General features: G+C 37.7%; 42 non-coding genes across 42 annotated transcripts; all 42 read right to left on the bottom strand.

Annotated features, from left to right (window-relative positions):
• Positions 1 to 31: 31 nt before the first annotated feature.
• Positions 32 to 103, bottom strand: LOC135538253 (small nucleolar RNA SNORD50). Its single transcript, XR_010455365.1, has one exon. It is a non-coding gene; the product is annotated as a small nucleolar RNA SNORD50 (small nucleolar RNA).
• Positions 104 to 279: 176 nt separating this feature from the next.
• On the bottom strand, positions 280 to 351 carry LOC135538252 (small nucleolar RNA SNORD50). The gene has a single exon (XR_010455364.1). It is a non-coding gene; the product is annotated as a small nucleolar RNA SNORD50 (small nucleolar RNA).
• Positions 352 to 532: 181 nt separating this feature from the next.
• On the bottom strand, positions 533 to 604 carry LOC135538251 (small nucleolar RNA SNORD50). The gene has a single exon (XR_010455363.1). It is a non-coding gene; the product is annotated as a small nucleolar RNA SNORD50 (small nucleolar RNA).
• Positions 605 to 780: 176 nt separating this feature from the next.
• Positions 781 to 852, bottom strand: LOC135538249 (small nucleolar RNA SNORD50). Its single transcript, XR_010455361.1, has one exon. It is a non-coding gene; the product is annotated as a small nucleolar RNA SNORD50 (small nucleolar RNA).
• A 181-nt stretch (positions 853 to 1033) lies between these two features.
• Positions 1034 to 1105, bottom strand: LOC135538256 (small nucleolar RNA SNORD50). Its single transcript, XR_010455368.1, has one exon. It is a non-coding gene; the product is annotated as a small nucleolar RNA SNORD50 (small nucleolar RNA).
• A 169-nt stretch (positions 1106 to 1274) lies between these two features.
• Positions 1275 to 1346, bottom strand: LOC135538264 (small nucleolar RNA SNORD50). Its single transcript, XR_010455377.1, has one exon. It is a non-coding gene; the product is annotated as a small nucleolar RNA SNORD50 (small nucleolar RNA).
• A 181-nt stretch (positions 1347 to 1527) lies between these two features.
• Positions 1528 to 1599, bottom strand: LOC135538248 (small nucleolar RNA SNORD50). The gene has a single exon (XR_010455360.1). It is a non-coding gene; the product is annotated as a small nucleolar RNA SNORD50 (small nucleolar RNA).
• A 171-nt stretch (positions 1600 to 1770) lies between these two features.
• LOC135538247 (small nucleolar RNA SNORD50) lies at positions 1771 to 1842 on the bottom strand. The gene has a single exon (XR_010455359.1). It is a non-coding gene; the product is annotated as a small nucleolar RNA SNORD50 (small nucleolar RNA).
• A 182-nt stretch (positions 1843 to 2024) lies between these two features.
• On the bottom strand, positions 2025 to 2096 carry LOC135538246 (small nucleolar RNA SNORD50). The gene has a single exon (XR_010455358.1). It is a non-coding gene; the product is annotated as a small nucleolar RNA SNORD50 (small nucleolar RNA).
• A 176-nt stretch (positions 2097 to 2272) lies between these two features.
• LOC135538245 (small nucleolar RNA SNORD50) lies at positions 2273 to 2344 on the bottom strand. Its single transcript, XR_010455357.1, has one exon. It is a non-coding gene; the product is annotated as a small nucleolar RNA SNORD50 (small nucleolar RNA).
• Positions 2345 to 2517: 173 nt separating this feature from the next.
• Positions 2518 to 2589, bottom strand: LOC135538263 (small nucleolar RNA SNORD50). Its single transcript, XR_010455376.1, has one exon. It is a non-coding gene; the product is annotated as a small nucleolar RNA SNORD50 (small nucleolar RNA).
• Positions 2590 to 2770: 181 nt separating this feature from the next.
• LOC135538243 (small nucleolar RNA SNORD50) lies at positions 2771 to 2842 on the bottom strand. The gene has a single exon (XR_010455356.1). It is a non-coding gene; the product is annotated as a small nucleolar RNA SNORD50 (small nucleolar RNA).
• Positions 2843 to 3018: 176 nt separating this feature from the next.
• LOC135538242 (small nucleolar RNA SNORD50) lies at positions 3019 to 3090 on the bottom strand. Its single transcript, XR_010455355.1, has one exon. It is a non-coding gene; the product is annotated as a small nucleolar RNA SNORD50 (small nucleolar RNA).
• A 177-nt stretch (positions 3091 to 3267) lies between these two features.
• Positions 3268 to 3339, bottom strand: LOC135538241 (small nucleolar RNA SNORD50). The gene has a single exon (XR_010455354.1). It is a non-coding gene; the product is annotated as a small nucleolar RNA SNORD50 (small nucleolar RNA).
• A 173-nt stretch (positions 3340 to 3512) lies between these two features.
• On the bottom strand, positions 3513 to 3584 carry LOC135538262 (small nucleolar RNA SNORD50). The gene has a single exon (XR_010455375.1). It is a non-coding gene; the product is annotated as a small nucleolar RNA SNORD50 (small nucleolar RNA).
• A 181-nt stretch (positions 3585 to 3765) lies between these two features.
• Positions 3766 to 3837, bottom strand: LOC135538240 (small nucleolar RNA SNORD50). The gene has a single exon (XR_010455353.1). It is a non-coding gene; the product is annotated as a small nucleolar RNA SNORD50 (small nucleolar RNA).
• A 413-nt stretch (positions 3838 to 4250) lies between these two features.
• Positions 4251 to 4322, bottom strand: LOC135538268 (small nucleolar RNA SNORD50). The gene has a single exon (XR_010455381.1). It is a non-coding gene; the product is annotated as a small nucleolar RNA SNORD50 (small nucleolar RNA).
• A 177-nt stretch (positions 4323 to 4499) lies between these two features.
• LOC135538266 (small nucleolar RNA SNORD50) lies at positions 4500 to 4569 on the bottom strand. The gene has a single exon (XR_010455379.1). It is a non-coding gene; the product is annotated as a small nucleolar RNA SNORD50 (small nucleolar RNA).
• A 173-nt stretch (positions 4570 to 4742) lies between these two features.
• On the bottom strand, positions 4743 to 4814 carry LOC135538239 (small nucleolar RNA SNORD50). The gene has a single exon (XR_010455352.1). It is a non-coding gene; the product is annotated as a small nucleolar RNA SNORD50 (small nucleolar RNA).
• Positions 4815 to 4988: 174 nt separating this feature from the next.
• LOC135538267 (small nucleolar RNA SNORD50) lies at positions 4989 to 5058 on the bottom strand. Its single transcript, XR_010455380.1, has one exon. It is a non-coding gene; the product is annotated as a small nucleolar RNA SNORD50 (small nucleolar RNA).
• Positions 5059 to 5236: 178 nt separating this feature from the next.
• On the bottom strand, positions 5237 to 5309 carry LOC135538265 (small nucleolar RNA SNORD50). The gene has a single exon (XR_010455378.1). It is a non-coding gene; the product is annotated as a small nucleolar RNA SNORD50 (small nucleolar RNA).
• Positions 5310 to 5731: 422 nt separating this feature from the next.
• Positions 5732 to 5803, bottom strand: LOC135538237 (small nucleolar RNA SNORD50). The gene has a single exon (XR_010455350.1). It is a non-coding gene; the product is annotated as a small nucleolar RNA SNORD50 (small nucleolar RNA).
• Positions 5804 to 5985: 182 nt separating this feature from the next.
• LOC135538255 (small nucleolar RNA SNORD50) lies at positions 5986 to 6057 on the bottom strand. The gene has a single exon (XR_010455367.1). It is a non-coding gene; the product is annotated as a small nucleolar RNA SNORD50 (small nucleolar RNA).
• Positions 6058 to 6226: 169 nt separating this feature from the next.
• LOC135538260 (small nucleolar RNA SNORD50) lies at positions 6227 to 6298 on the bottom strand. The gene has a single exon (XR_010455373.1). It is a non-coding gene; the product is annotated as a small nucleolar RNA SNORD50 (small nucleolar RNA).
• Positions 6299 to 6479: 181 nt separating this feature from the next.
• LOC135538236 (small nucleolar RNA SNORD50) lies at positions 6480 to 6551 on the bottom strand. Its single transcript, XR_010455349.1, has one exon. It is a non-coding gene; the product is annotated as a small nucleolar RNA SNORD50 (small nucleolar RNA).
• Positions 6552 to 6722: 171 nt separating this feature from the next.
• On the bottom strand, positions 6723 to 6794 carry LOC135538235 (small nucleolar RNA SNORD50). Its single transcript, XR_010455348.1, has one exon. It is a non-coding gene; the product is annotated as a small nucleolar RNA SNORD50 (small nucleolar RNA).
• Positions 6795 to 6975: 181 nt separating this feature from the next.
• On the bottom strand, positions 6976 to 7047 carry LOC135538234 (small nucleolar RNA SNORD50). Its single transcript, XR_010455347.1, has one exon. It is a non-coding gene; the product is annotated as a small nucleolar RNA SNORD50 (small nucleolar RNA).
• Positions 7048 to 7223: 176 nt separating this feature from the next.
• Positions 7224 to 7295, bottom strand: LOC135538233 (small nucleolar RNA SNORD50). The gene has a single exon (XR_010455346.1). It is a non-coding gene; the product is annotated as a small nucleolar RNA SNORD50 (small nucleolar RNA).
• Positions 7296 to 7468: 173 nt separating this feature from the next.
• Positions 7469 to 7540, bottom strand: LOC135538259 (small nucleolar RNA SNORD50). The gene has a single exon (XR_010455371.1). It is a non-coding gene; the product is annotated as a small nucleolar RNA SNORD50 (small nucleolar RNA).
• Positions 7541 to 7721: 181 nt separating this feature from the next.
• On the bottom strand, positions 7722 to 7793 carry LOC135538232 (small nucleolar RNA SNORD50). Its single transcript, XR_010455345.1, has one exon. It is a non-coding gene; the product is annotated as a small nucleolar RNA SNORD50 (small nucleolar RNA).
• Positions 7794 to 7969: 176 nt separating this feature from the next.
• Positions 7970 to 8041, bottom strand: LOC135538231 (small nucleolar RNA SNORD50). The gene has a single exon (XR_010455344.1). It is a non-coding gene; the product is annotated as a small nucleolar RNA SNORD50 (small nucleolar RNA).
• Positions 8042 to 8217: 176 nt separating this feature from the next.
• On the bottom strand, positions 8218 to 8289 carry LOC135538230 (small nucleolar RNA SNORD50). The gene has a single exon (XR_010455343.1). It is a non-coding gene; the product is annotated as a small nucleolar RNA SNORD50 (small nucleolar RNA).
• Positions 8290 to 8471: 182 nt separating this feature from the next.
• Positions 8472 to 8543, bottom strand: LOC135538229 (small nucleolar RNA SNORD50). The gene has a single exon (XR_010455342.1). It is a non-coding gene; the product is annotated as a small nucleolar RNA SNORD50 (small nucleolar RNA).
• A 176-nt stretch (positions 8544 to 8719) lies between these two features.
• On the bottom strand, positions 8720 to 8791 carry LOC135538227 (small nucleolar RNA SNORD50). The gene has a single exon (XR_010455341.1). It is a non-coding gene; the product is annotated as a small nucleolar RNA SNORD50 (small nucleolar RNA).
• A 181-nt stretch (positions 8792 to 8972) lies between these two features.
• Positions 8973 to 9044, bottom strand: LOC135538254 (small nucleolar RNA SNORD50). The gene has a single exon (XR_010455366.1). It is a non-coding gene; the product is annotated as a small nucleolar RNA SNORD50 (small nucleolar RNA).
• A 169-nt stretch (positions 9045 to 9213) lies between these two features.
• LOC135538258 (small nucleolar RNA SNORD50) lies at positions 9214 to 9285 on the bottom strand. The gene has a single exon (XR_010455370.1). It is a non-coding gene; the product is annotated as a small nucleolar RNA SNORD50 (small nucleolar RNA).
• Positions 9286 to 9467: 182 nt separating this feature from the next.
• Positions 9468 to 9539, bottom strand: LOC135538269 (small nucleolar RNA SNORD50). The gene has a single exon (XR_010455382.1). It is a non-coding gene; the product is annotated as a small nucleolar RNA SNORD50 (small nucleolar RNA).
• Positions 9540 to 9710: 171 nt separating this feature from the next.
• LOC135538261 (small nucleolar RNA SNORD50) lies at positions 9711 to 9782 on the bottom strand. The gene has a single exon (XR_010455374.1). It is a non-coding gene; the product is annotated as a small nucleolar RNA SNORD50 (small nucleolar RNA).
• A 182-nt stretch (positions 9783 to 9964) lies between these two features.
• On the bottom strand, positions 9965 to 10036 carry LOC135538250 (small nucleolar RNA SNORD50). Its single transcript, XR_010455362.1, has one exon. It is a non-coding gene; the product is annotated as a small nucleolar RNA SNORD50 (small nucleolar RNA).
• A 176-nt stretch (positions 10037 to 10212) lies between these two features.
• LOC135538238 (small nucleolar RNA SNORD50) lies at positions 10213 to 10284 on the bottom strand. The gene has a single exon (XR_010455351.1). It is a non-coding gene; the product is annotated as a small nucleolar RNA SNORD50 (small nucleolar RNA).
• Positions 10285 to 10457: 173 nt separating this feature from the next.
• Positions 10458 to 10529, bottom strand: LOC135538257 (small nucleolar RNA SNORD50). The gene has a single exon (XR_010455369.1). It is a non-coding gene; the product is annotated as a small nucleolar RNA SNORD50 (small nucleolar RNA).
• A 180-nt stretch (positions 10530 to 10709) lies between these two features.
• On the bottom strand, positions 10710 to 10781 carry LOC135538226 (small nucleolar RNA SNORD50). Its single transcript, XR_010455340.1, has one exon. It is a non-coding gene; the product is annotated as a small nucleolar RNA SNORD50 (small nucleolar RNA).
• Between the last annotated feature and the right edge of the window lie 145 nt (positions 10782 to 10926).

The raw sequence follows: 10926 nt of genomic DNA, 5'->3' as shown, positions 1-10926 counted from the left end.
TCAACTGTGGTATCAGAAATCTGCAAATGGTATTTCAGAAGTCAGATCCGACAGGGTTGTCAATCTTACAGGAATCAGGTTCGGGATAGGTTCATCCTTAATACAATCTTGCAACGAGTTTGAACAAAGCTAACATATACTTACAGCTAGCTACAAGATGTACTTTCCCCATCCATTCTGGTCTGCAGTTCCCTGAAAGACAGTATGGTAAAACATTTTTACCATTAACTATATTGTGCAAGGATGTTCAAATGTATCATGATCAATTATGCCAATTGTATTTCAGAAGTCAGATCCGACAGGGTTGTCAATCTTACAGGAATCAGGTTCGGGATAGGTTCATCCTTAATACAATCTTGCAACGAGTTTGAACAAAACTAACAGATACTTACAGTTGTTAGCTACAGACTGTATTTTTCTCATCCATGTCTGGTCTGCAGTTACCTGAAAGACAGTATGGTAAAACATTTTTTACCATTAACTATATTGTGCAAGGATGTTCAAATGTATCATGATCAATTATGCCAATTGTATTTCAGAAGTCAGATCCGACAGGGTTGTCAATCTTACAGGAATCAGGTTCGGGATAGGTTCATCCTTAATACAATCTTTGCAAAAAACTAGGAGTAGACAACAGATTCTTACAGGCGTTACAGGAAGCCATGTTCTGGTGTAGAGGATTCCATTTCTGGTTTGCATATCTGAAAAACGGTAAGATGAACAGTTTCACATTAAACCCTGGTGCATGTTCAACTGTGGTATCAGAAATCTGCAAATGGTATTTCAGAAGTCAGATCCGACAGGGTTGTCAATCTTACAGGAATCAGGTTCGGGATAGGTTCATCCTTAATACAATCTTGCAACGAGTTTGAACAAAACTAACAGATACTTACAGTTGTTAGCTACAGACTGTATTTTTCTCATCCATGTCTGGTCTGCAGTTACCTGAAAGACAGTATGGTAAAAAAGTTTTTACCATTAACTATGTTGTGCAAGGATGTTCAAATGTATCATGATCAATTATGCCAATTGTATTTCAGAAGTCAAATCCGACAGGGTTGTCAATCTTACAGGAATCAGGTTCGGGATAGGTTCATCCTTAATACAATCTTGCAACGAGTTTGAACAAAGCTAACATATACTTACAGCTAGCTACAAGATGTACTTTCCCCATCCATTCTGGTCTGCAGTTCCCTGAAAGACAGTAGTCAAAATATTAACATGAAGTTTGTGCATGCACGTTCAAATGTATCATGATCAATTATGCTAATTGTATTTTAGGAGTCAGATCCGACAGGGTTGTCAATCTTACAGGAATCAGGTTCGGGATAGGTTCATCCTTAATACAATCTTGCAACGAGTTTGAACAAAACTAACAGATACTTACAGTTGTTAGCTACAGACTGTATTTTTCTCATCCATGTCTGGTCTGCAGTTACCTGAAAGACAGTATGGTAAAACATTTTTTACCATTAACTATATTGTGCAAGGATGTTCATATGTATCATGATCAATTATGCCAATTGTATTTCAGAAGTCAGATCCGACAGGGTTGTCAATCTTACAGGAATCAGGTTCGGGATAGGTTCATCCTTAATACAATCTTGCAACGAGTTTGAACAAAACTAACAGATACTTACAGCTAGTTACAAGATGTACTTTCCCCATCCATTCTGGTCTGCAGTTCCCTGAAAGACAGTACAGTCAAAATATGAACATGAAGTTTGTGCATGCACGTTCAAATGTATCATGATCAATTATGCTAATTGTATTTCAGAAGTCAGATCCGACAGGGTTGTCAATCTTACAGGAATCAGGTTCGGGATAGGTTCATCCTTAATACAATCTTACAACGAGTTTGAACAAAACTAACAGATACTTACAGTTGTTAGCTACAGACTGTATTTTTCTCATCCATGTCTGGTCTGCAGTTACCTGAAAGACAGTATGGTAAAACATTTTTTTACCATTAACTATATTGTGCATGGATGTTCAAATGTATCATGATCAATTATGCCAATTGTATTTCAGAAGTCAGATCCGACAGGGTTGTCAATCTTACAGGAATCAGGTTCGGGATAGGTTCATCCTTAATACAATCTTTGCAAAAAACTAGGAGTAGACAACAGATTCTTACAGGCGTTACAGGAAGCCATGTTCTGGTGTAGAGGATTCCATTTCTGGTCTGCATATCTGAAAAACGGTAAGATGAACAGTTTCACATTAAACCCTGGTGCATGTTCAACTGTGGTATCAGAAATCTGCAAATGGTATTTCAGAAGTCAGATCCGACAGGGTTGTCAATCTTACAGGAATCAGGTTCGGGATAGGTTCATCCTTAATACAATCTTACAACGAGTTTGAACAAAGCTAACAGATACTTACAGTTGTTAGCTACAGACTGTATTTTCCTCATCCATGTCTGGTCTGCAGTTCCCTGAAAGACAGTAGTCAAAATATTAACATGACGTTTGTGCATGCACGTTCAAATGTATCATGATCAATTATGCTAATTGTATTTTAGGAGTCAGATCCGACAGGGTTGTCAATCTTACAGGAATCAGGTTCGGGATAGGTTCATCCTTAATACAATCTTGCAACGAGTTTGAACAAAACTAACAGATACTTACAGTTGTTAGCTACAGACTGTATTTTTCTCATCCATGTCTGGTCTGCAGTTACCTGAAAGACAGTATGGTAAAACATTTTTTACCATTAACTATATTGTGCAAGGATGTTCAACTGTATCATGATCAATTATGCCAATTGTATTTCAGAAGTCAGATCCGACAGGGTTGTCAATCTTACAGGAATCAGGTTCGGGATAGGTTCATCCTTAATACAATCTTTGCAAAAAACTAGGAGTAGACAACAGATTCTTACAGGCGTTACAGGAAGCCATGTTCTGGTGTAGAGGATTCCATTTCTGGTCTGCATATCTGAAAAACGGTAAGATGAACAGTTTCACATTAAACCCTGGTGCATGTTCAACTGTGGTATCAGAAATCTGCAAATGGTATTTCAGAAGTCAGATCCGACAGGGTTGTCAATCTTACAGGAATCAGGTTCGGGATAGGTTCATCCTTAATACAATCTTGCAACGAGTTTGAACAAAGCTAACATATACTTACAGCTAGCTACAAGATGTACTTTCCCCATCCATTCTGGTCTGCAGTTCCCTGAAAGACAGTATGGTAAAACATTTTTTACCATTAACTATATTGTGCAAGGATGTTCAAATGTATCATGATCAATTATGCCAATTGTATTTCAGAAGTCAGATCCGACAGGGTTGTCAATCTTACAGGAATCAGGTTCGGGATAGGTTCATCCTTAATACAATCTTGCAACGAGTTTGAACAAAACTAACAGATACTTACAGTTGTTAGCTACAGACTGTATTTTCCTCAGCCATGTCTGGTCTGCAGTTCCCTGAAAGACAGTAGTCAAAATATTAACATGACGTTTGTGCATGCACGTTCAAATGTATCATGATCAATTATGCTAATTGTATTTTAGGAGTCAGATCCGACAGGGTTGTCAATCTTACAGGAATCAGGTTCGGGATAGGTTCATCCTTAATACAATCTTGCAACGAGTTTGAACAAAACTAACAGATACTTACAGTTGTTAGCTACAGACTGTATTTTTCTCATCCATGTCTGGTCTGCAGTTACCTGAAAGACAGTATGGTAAAACATTTTTTACCATTAACTATATTGTGCAAGGATGTTCAACTGTATCATGATCAATTATGCCAATTGTATTTCAGAAGTCAGATCCGACAGGGTTGTCAATCTTACAGGAATCAGGTTCGGGATAGGTTCATCCTTAATACAATCTTGCAACGAGTTTGAACAAAACTAACAGATACTTACAGCTAGCTACAAGATGTACTTTCCCCATCCATTCTGGTCTGCAGTTCCCTGAAAGACAGTACAGTCAAAATATTAACATGAAGTTTGTGCATGCACGTTCAAATGTATCATGATCAATTATGCTAATTGTATATCAAGTCAGATCCAACAGGGTTGTCAATCTTGAGGAATCAGGTTCGGGATAGGTTCATCCTTAATACAATCTTTGCAAAAAACTAGGAGTAGACAACAGATTCTTACAGGCGTTACAGGAAGCCATGTTCGTGTAGAGGATTCCATTTCTGGTCTGCATATCTGAAAAACGGTAAGATGAACAGTTTCACATTAAACCTGGTGCACATGTTCAACTGGTATCAGAAATCTGCAAATGGTATTTCAGAAGTCAGATCCGACAGGATTTGTCAATCTTACAGGAATCAGGTTAGGATAGGTTCATCCTTAATACAATCTTGCAGTTTGAACAAAACTAACAGATACTTACAGTTATTAGCTACAGACTGTATTTTTCTCATCCATGTCTGGTCTGCAGTTACCTGAAAGACAGTATGGTAAAAAATTTTTACCACAACTATATTGGTTGCATGGATGTTCAAATGTATCATGATCAATTATGCCAATTGTATTTCAGAAGTCAGATCCGACAGGGTTGTCAATCTTACAGGAATCAGGTTCGATAGGTTCATCCTTAATACAATCTTAATAATGTAGTTTTGAACAAAACTAACAGATACTTACAGTTGTTAGCTACAGACTGTATTTTTCTCATGTCTGGTCTGCAGTTACCTGAAAGACAGTATGGTAAAACACCATTAACTATGTGTGCAATGGATGTTCAAATGTATCATGATCAATTATGCCAATTGTATTTCAGAAGTCAGATCCGACAGGGTTGTCAATCTTACAGGAATCAGGTTCGGGATAGGTTCATCCTTAATACAATCTTGCAAAAAACTAGGAGTAGACAACAGATTCTTACAGGCGTTACAGGAAGCCATGTTCTGAGTGTAGAGGATTCCATTTAGTCTGCATATCTGAAAAACGGTAAGATGAACAGTTTCACATTAAACCCTGGTGCATGTTCAACTGTGGTATCAGAAATCTGCAAATGGTATTTCAGAAGTCAGATCCGACAGGGTTGTCAATCTTACAGGAATCAGGTTGGATAGGTTCATCCTTAATACAATCTTACAACGAGTTTGAACAAAGCTAACATATACTTACAGTTGTTAGCTACAAGATGTACTTTCCCATCCATGTCTGGTCTGCAGTTCCCTGAAAGACAGTATGGTAAAACATTTTTACATTAACTATATTGTGCAAGGATGTTCAAATGTATCATGATCAATTATGCTAATTGTATTTCAGGAGTCCAGATCCGACAGGGTTGTCAATCTTACAGGAATCAGGTTCGGGATAGGTTCATCCTTAATACAATCTTTGCAAAAAACTTGGAGTAGACTAACAGATTCTTACAGTTGTTACAGGAAGCCATGTTCTCGTCTCATCCATGTCTGGTCTGCATATCTGAAAGACAGTATGGTAAGATTTTTACCATTAACTATATTGTGCAAGTATGTTCAAATGTATCATGATCAATTATGCCAATTGTATTTCAGTCAGATCCGACAGGGTTGTCAATCTTACAGGAATCCAGGTTCGGGATAAGGTTCATCCTTAATACAATCTTTGCAAAAAACTAGGAGTAGACAACAGATTCTTACAGGCGTTACAGGAAGCCATGTTCTGGTGTAGAGGATTCCATTTCTGGTTTGCATATCTGAAAAACGGTAAGATGAACAGTTTCACATTAAACCCTGGTGCATGTTCAACTGTGGTATCAATCTGCAAATGGTATTTCAGAAGTCAGATCCGACAGGGTTGTCAATCTTACAGGAATCAGGTTCGGGATAGGTTCATCCTTAATACAATCTTGCTGCTTGAGTTTGAACAAAATAACGAATACTTACAGTTGTTAGCTACAGACTGTATTTTCTCATCCATGTCTGGTCTGCAGTTACCTGAAAGACAGTATGGTAAAAAAAGTTTTTACCATTAACTATGTTGTGCAAGGATGTTCAAATGTATCATGATCAATTATGCCAATTGTATTTCAGAAGTCAAATCCGACAGGGTTGTCAATCTTACAGGAATCAGGTTCGGGATAGGTTCATCCTTAATACAATCTTGCAACGAGTTTGAACAAAGCTAACATATACTTACAGCTAGCTACAAGATGTACTTTCCCCATCCATTCTGGTCTGCAGTTCCCTGAAAGACAGTAGTCAAAATATTAACATGAAGTTTGTGCATGCACGTTCAAATGTATCATGATCAATTATGCTAATTGTATTTTAGGAGTCAGATCCGACAGGGTTGTCAATCTTACAGGAATCAGGTTCGGGATAGGTTCATCCTTAATACAATCTTGCAACGAGTTTGAACAAAACTAACAGATACTTACAGTTGTTAGCTACAGACTGTATTTTTCTCATCCATGTCTGGTCTGCAGTTACCTGAAAGACAGTATGGTAAAACATTTTTTACCATTAACTATATTGTGCAAGGATGTTCATATGTATCATGATCAATTATGCCAATTGTATTTCAGAAGTCAGATCCGACAGGGTTGTCAATCTTACAGGAATCAGGTTCGGGATAGGTTCATCCTTAATACAATCTTGCAACGAGTTTGAACAAAACTAACAGATACTTACAGCTAGTTACAAGATGTACTTTCCCCATCCATTCTGGTCTGCAGTTCCCTGAAAGACAGTACAGTCAAAATATGAACATGAAGTTTGTGCATGCACGTTCAAATGTATCATGATCAATTATGCTAATTGTATTTCAGAAGTCAGATCCGACAGGGTTGTCAATCTTACAGGAATCAGGTTCGGGATAGGTTCATCCTTAATACAATCTTACAACGAGTTTGAACAAAACTAACAGATACTTACAGTTGTTAGCTACAGACTGTATTTTTCTCATCCATGTCTGGTCTGCAGTTACCTGAAAGACAGTATGGTAAAACATTTTTTACCATTAACTATATTGTGCATGGATGTTCAAATGTATCATGATCAATTATGCCAATTGTATTTCAGAAGTCAGATCCGACAGGGTTGTCAATCTTACAGGAATCAGGTTCGGGATAGGTTCATCCTTAATACAATCTTTGCAAAAAACTAGGAGTAGACAACAGATTCTTACAGGCGTTACAGGAAGCCATGTTCTGGTGTAGAGGATTCCATTTCTGGTCTGCATATCTGAAAAACGGTAAGATGAACAGTTTCACATTAAACCCTGGTGCATGTTCAACTGTGGTATCAGAAATCTGCAAATGGTATTTCAGAAGTCAGATCCGACAGGGTTGTCAATCTTACAGGAATCAGGTTCGGGATAGGTTCATCCTTAATACAATCTTACAACGAGTTTGAACAAAGCTAACAGATACTTACAGTTGTTAGCTACAGACTGTATTTTCCTCATCCATGTCTGGTCTGCAGTTCCCTGAAAGACAGTAGTCAAAATATTAACATGACGTTTGTGCATGCACGTTCAAATGTATCATGATCAATTATGCTAATTGTATTTTAGGAGTCAGATCCGACAGGGTTGTCAATCTTACAGGAATCAGGTTCGGGATAGGTTCATCCTTAATACAATCTTGCAACGAGTTTGAACAAAACTAACAGATACTTACAGTTGTTAGCTACAGACTGTATTTTTCTCATCCATGTCTGGTCTGCAGTTACCTGAAAGACAGTATGGTAAAACATTTTTTACCATTAACTATATTGTGCAAGGATGTTCAACTGTATCATGATCAATTATGCCAATTGTATTTCAGAAGTCAGATCCGACAGGGTTGTCAATCTTACAGGAATCAGGTTCGGGATAGGTTCATCCTTAATACAATCTTTGCAAAAAACTAGGAGTAGACAACAGATTCTTACAGGCGTTACAGGAAGCCATGTTCTGGTGTAGAGGATTCCATTTCTGGTCTGCATATCTGAAAAACGGTAAGATGAACAGTTTCACATTAAACCCTGGTGCATGTTCAACTGTGGTATCAGAAATCTGCAAATGGTATTTCAGAAGTCAGATCCGACAGGGTTGTCAATCTTACAGGAATCAGGTTCGGGATAGGTTCATCCTTAATACAATCTTGCAACGAGTTTGAACAAAGCTAACATATACTTACAGCTAGCTACAAGATGTACTTTCCCCATCCATTCTGGTCTGCAGTTCCCTGAAAGACAGTATGGTAAAACATTTTTACCATTAACTATATTGTGCAAGGATGTTCAAATGTATCATGATCAATTATGCCAATTGTATTTCAGAAGTCAGATCCGACAGGGTTGTCAATCTTACAGGAATCAGGTTCGGGATAGGTTCATCCTTAATACAATCTTGCAACGAGTTTGAACAAAACTAACAGATACTTACAGTTGTTAGCTACAGACTGTATTTTTCTCATCCATGTCTGGTCTGCAGTTACCTGAAAGACAGTATGGTAAAACATTTTTTTACCATTAACTATATTGTGCAAGGATGTTCAAATGTATCATGATCAATTATGCCAATTGTATTTCAGAAGTCAGATCCGACAGGGTTGTCAATCTTACAGGAATCAGGTTCGGGATAGGTTCATCCTTAATACAATCTTTGCAAAAAACTAGGAGTAGACAACAGATTCTTACAGGCGTTACAGGAAGCCATGTTCTGGTGTAGAGGATTCCATTTCTGGTTTGCATATCTGAAAAACGGTAAGATGAACAGTTTCACATTAAACCCTGGTGCATGTTCAACTGTGGTATCAGAAATCTGCAAATGGTATTTCAGAAGTCAGATCCGACAGGGTTGTCAATCTTACAGGAATCAGGTTCGGGATAGGTTCATCCTTAATACAATCTTGCAACGAGTTTGAACAAAACTAACAGATACTTACAGTTGTTAGCTACAGACTGTATTTTTCTCATCCATGTCTGGTCTGCAGTTACCTGAAAGACAGTATGGTAAAAAAGTTTTTACCATTAACTATGTTGTGCAAGGATGTTCAAATGTATCATGATCAATTATGCCAATTGTATTTCAGAAGTCAAATCCGACAGGGTTGTCAATCTTACAGGAATCAGGTTCGGGATAGGTTCATCCTTAATACAATCTTGCAACGAGTTTGAACAAAGCTAACATATACTTACAGCTAGCTACAAGATGTACTTTCCCCATCCATTCTGGTCTGCAGTTCCCTGAAAGACAGTAGTCAAAATATTAACATGAAGTTTGTGCATGCACGTTCAAATGTATCATGATCAATTATGCTAATTGTATTTTAGGAGTCAGATCCGACAGGGTTGTCAATCTTACAGGAATCAGGTTCGGGATAGGTTCATCCTTAATACAATCTTGCAACGAGTTTGAACAAAACTAACAGATACTTACAGTTGTTAGCTACAGACTGTATTTTTCTCATCCATGTCTGGTCTGCAGTTACCTGAAAGACAGTATGGTAAAACATTTTTTTACCATTAACTATATTGTGCAAGGATGTTCATATGTATCATGATCAATTATGCCAATTGTATTTCAGAAGTCAGATCCGACAGGGTTGTCAATCTTACAGGAATCAGGTTCGGGATAGGTTCATCCTTAATACAATCTTGCAACGAGTTTGAACAAAACTAACAGATACTTACAGCTAGTTACAAGATGTACTTTCCCCATCCATTCTGGTCTGCAGTTCCCTGAAAGACAGTACAGTCAAAATATGAACATGAAGTTTGTGCATGCACGTTCAAATGTATCATGATCAATTATGCTAATTGTATTTCAGAAGTCAGATCCGACAGGGTTGTCAATCTTACAGGAATCAGGTTCGGGATAGGTTCATCCTTAATACAATCTTACAACGAGTTTGAACAAAACTAACAGATACTTACAGTTGTTAGCTACAGACTGTATTTTTCTCATCCATGTCTGGTCTGCAGTTACCTGAAAGACAGTATGGTAAAACATTTTTTTACCATTAACTATATTGTGCATGGATGTTCAAATGTATCATGATCAATTATGCCAATTGTATTTCAGAAGTCAGATCCGACAGGGTTGTCAATCTTACAGGAATCAGGTTCGGGATAGGTTCATCCTTAATACAATCTTTGCAAAAAACTAGGAGTAGACAACAGATTCTTACAGGCGTTACAGGAAGCCATGTTCTGGTGTAGAGGATTCCATTTCTGGTCTGCATATCTGAAAAACGGTAAGATGAACAGTTTCACATTAAACCCTGGTGCATGTTCAACTGTGGTATCAGAAATCTGCAAATGGTATTTCAGAAGTCAGATCCGACAGGGTTGTCAATCTTACAGGAATCAGGTTCGGGATAGGTTCATCCTTAATACAATCTTACAACGAGTTTGAACAAAGCTAACAGATACTTACAGTTGTTAGCTACAGACTGTATTTTCCTCATCCATGTCTGGTCTGCAGTTCCCTGAAAGACAGTAGTCAAAATATTAACATGACGTTTGTGCATGCACGTTCAAATGTATCATGATCAATTATGCTAATTGTATTTTAGGAGTCAGATCCGACAGGGTTGTCAATCTTACAGGAATCAGGTTCGGGATAGGTTCATCCTTAATACAATCTTGCAACGAGTTTGAACAAAACTAACAGATACTTACAGTTGTTAGCTACAGACTGTATTTTTCTCATCCATGTCTGGTCTGCAGTTACCTGAAAGACAGTATGGTAAAACATTTTTACCATTAACTATATTGTGCAAGGATGTTCAACTGTATCATGATCAATTATGCCAATTGTATTTCAGAAGTCAGATCCGACAGGGTTGTCAATCTTACAGGAATCAGGTTCGGGATAGGTTCATCCTTAATACAATCTTTGCAAAAAACTAGGAGTAGACAACAGATTCTTACAGGCGTTACAGGAAGCCATGTTCTGGTGTAGAGGATTCCATTTCTGGTCTGCATATCTGAAAAACGGTAAGATGAACAGTTTCACATTAAACCCTGGTGCATGT

This window comes from Oncorhynchus masou, unplaced genomic scaffold (assembly GCF_036934945.1).
Source record: "Oncorhynchus masou masou isolate Uvic2021 unplaced genomic scaffold, UVic_Omas_1.1 unplaced_scaffold_9323, whole genome shotgun sequence".
In the NCBI taxonomy this organism is placed as follows: domain Eukaryota; kingdom Metazoa; phylum Chordata; class Actinopteri; order Salmoniformes; family Salmonidae; genus Oncorhynchus; species Oncorhynchus masou.
This window is presented reverse-complemented; position numbering and strand designations above follow the sequence as displayed.